General features: G+C 37.6%; 1 pseudogene; it reads right to left on the bottom strand.

Annotated features, from left to right (window-relative positions):
- LOC109225974 lies at positions 811 to 2,756 on the bottom strand (annotated as a pseudogene).

Below are 3,202 nucleotides of genomic sequence, written 5' to 3'. Positions count from 1 at the left end.
TCGGATCCCAAACGGGCCTCGATAACACCAAAATCTACTCCAAACCAAATTTAAAGAGCTTTAAAATCTTCCATGAGCCAACTTTCACTATTAAATGCCGAAATACTCCCGGCTTATCCAAAACCCGATCCGAATATACGCCCAAGTCTAAAATCATCATTCAAACCTATTGGAACCGTCAAATCCCTATTCCGAAGTCGTTTACTCAAAATGTTGACTCAAGTTAAACTTAGCCTTATTTAGTGATGTACATTTGAGGTTTTGCACCTCTCAAGCACAAAGAAGAGAGAAAGACAAAAGCACCCCGCTACAGTTTTTCACAAAATTAGGGAAAGTGTTCTTCAAAATCATGATAGAAGAATGTAAGATGAAAAGAACCTTACCCACACATTCCTCAATCCCGCATTTGCAAGAAGCGTTGAATAAAGGTAGAACAACGAGATAAAACGTAAATTACGTTTTTGAAGCAAAAGCTTAGAAAAACTAATCACCAATATTTATTTTCAGCATATTAAGCCCTTTAAATACGCCTTACAATGAGTAAAATTGGTAAGGTTAAGGAAAACTAATCCTAAGTAGACTAGAATAAGAATAAGGCTAAGAAAATCTATCCTAACTAAAATAGGAAAAGGAATTCTAGTAGGAATGGTATACCAACTAACAATCCTAGTTTGACTAGAACAACAAATATAATCCTACTAAAACAAAAAGTAAATTACTAGGAAACAAGAAATAAGAAATCCCAATCTTTAAGGAAAAGAAATCCTAATCTTGAATGGATTCTTGGACTTCTTCAATTTCTTGAAATTGTTAGGCCTCAATTGGACTAAGGCTAATTAGTGTAAGCATTTTAAATTCGTAGCCCAATTCTCCAAATCCATTGGCACCTTCATGATCCCAATAAGCCTCCATTGTTGTAGAAAACATGGCCTCCTTATGTTCATCATTCTCCCCTGGTTGAAAATGACTCGCCCTCGATTCATCAGAATAGTAGGGAGCAAGATCTGCTACATTGAAGATAGGTGATATTTTAATGTCATTAGGAAACTCCAAGCGATAAGCATTATCACCAATCTTTTGCGGTACCTTAAAAGGTTCATCAGCTCGCTTCTGTAATTTTGAAAACTTGCGGTTGGGAAATCTCTCTTTGCTCAAATGAACCCAAACCAGGTTGTCTTCCTTCGTATCACATGTTTCCTACGTGTATCAGCCTTTTTATATTTATCATTTTGCTTCTTGATATGTGCCCGAACTTTCTCATGTAGTTTCTTAAGTTTCTTTACTCGATCAGCAACATCTTCACTAAAAGAATGAGTAACTAGAAGAGGGGAAAGATCAAGCGGTCCAAGAATATTCTTACCATAAACAACTTCGAATGGACTGCGGTTGGTTGACTTGTTGAAGGCAAACTCAGCAGTAAGAAGTAACGATTCCCACTCTTTGAGATTCTTCTTTATTAACCCACGAAGCAAAGCACCTAAACTTCGATTGACAACTTCGGTTTGTCCATCAGTTTAGGGATGATGAGAAGTGCTAGGTGTTATCTTATTACCAAGTTTAGCCCATAAAATCCTCCAAAAATGGCATAGGAACCTCGAATCCCTATCTGAAACAATAGTTTTGGGAATTCCATGCAATTTCACAATATGATCAAAGAAGAGATCAACAATATTTGTTGTATCCGAAGTCTTATCGTAAGGAATAAAGTGAGCCATCTTTGAAAATCGATCGACAACCTCTTTGAGTCCTTGGAAGGCCCAACACAAAGTCCATGCTAATATCTTCCCAAGGTTGAGTAGGAATTGGCAGAGGAGTGTAAATACCTGAATTTCTTTTGTGCATTTTTTCCTTTATACAAGTTTCACATCTTGCAACCAGCTTATTGACATCCCGAACCATCTTAGGCCAATAGAAGTTTTCTTGAACTAGGCGTTAAGTCTTTGTTTCCCCAAAGTGGCAAGCTAACCCTCCCTCAAGGGACTCACAGATTATAAATTCACGCAAACTTCCTTGTGGAACACAAAGCTGCTTACCATGATAAAGATAGCCATCCCTAAGCACAAACATAAGCTGAGGACCCTCCCAACATTGACCCCAAATACCTCCAAAGTCTGGATCTGTTGTATATAATTCCTATATGTGTTCGAAACCCGCAGTAGTGTTTTGCATGGCAAAAACAAAACAAGGCTTGCGACTTAATGTATCAGCTACTTGATTGACCTTTCTAGCCTTATGTTTAATAACAAAGTGAAAGGCTTGCAAAAATTCTACCCACTTAGCATGCCTAATGTTAAGTTTCTATTGGCTATTCACATACTTCAAGACCTCATGATCAGAATAAAGCACAAATTCTCGAGGTAAAAGATAGTGACTCCAATGAGATAGAGCTCTGACGATGGCGTAGAACTCCTTGTCATAAGTAGAATACTTTAACTTGGCATCATTCAGCTTCTCACTAAAATAAGCAACAGGTCTACCTTCTTCACCAAGAACAGCTCCAATCCCAACTACGGAAGCATCACATTCAACTTCAAAGATACATCAAAGATAGGCAAAGCAATCACAGGTGCTTGAGTCATCTCTGTCTTAATCGATTCAAAACTCTTTTGGGCAGCATTCGTCCATTTAAACGAGTTTCCCTTCAAACACTCGGTAATAGGAGCAACAAGAGAGCTAAAATTCTTTATAAAACGCCGAACGAAAGAAACCATACCATGAAAGCTGCGAATCTCTGTTAGATATTTGGAATAGGCCATCTAGCAATAGCTTCAATCTTTCCCGAGTCGGCATGCATTTCCTAACTAGAGACAATATAACCGAGAAAAGAGACTTGCTCGGAAAAGAACTTGCACTACTCCAAGTTGGTATAAAGTGTTTGCTCTCTTAAAACTTCAAAAATCTTCCTCAAGTGCTTCAAATGTTGTTGATCATCCTTTCTATAAATAAATATATCATCAAAATAAACAACAATAAGTTTTCCCATGTATGGCTGAAAAATTTGGGTCATGAGCCTCATAAATGTGCTAGGAGCGTTAGATATCCCAAATGGCATAATGAGCTATTCATACAACCCCTTGCCAGTCTTGAATGCAGTCTTCCATTCATCACAGTCTTTCATTCGAATTTGGTGGTATCCACTCTTCCAATCAATTTTAGAAAATATCTTGACCCCATGTAATTGATCAAAAATATCATCAAGCCT

Source organism: Nicotiana attenuata, chromosome 5, assembly GCF_001879085.1.
Source record: "Nicotiana attenuata strain UT chromosome 5, NIATTr2, whole genome shotgun sequence".
In the NCBI taxonomy this organism is placed as follows: Eukaryota; Viridiplantae; Streptophyta; class Magnoliopsida; order Solanales; family Solanaceae; genus Nicotiana; species Nicotiana attenuata.
Note: the sequence above shows the minus strand (reverse complement) of the source record. Positions and strands in the feature narration are given on the sequence as shown.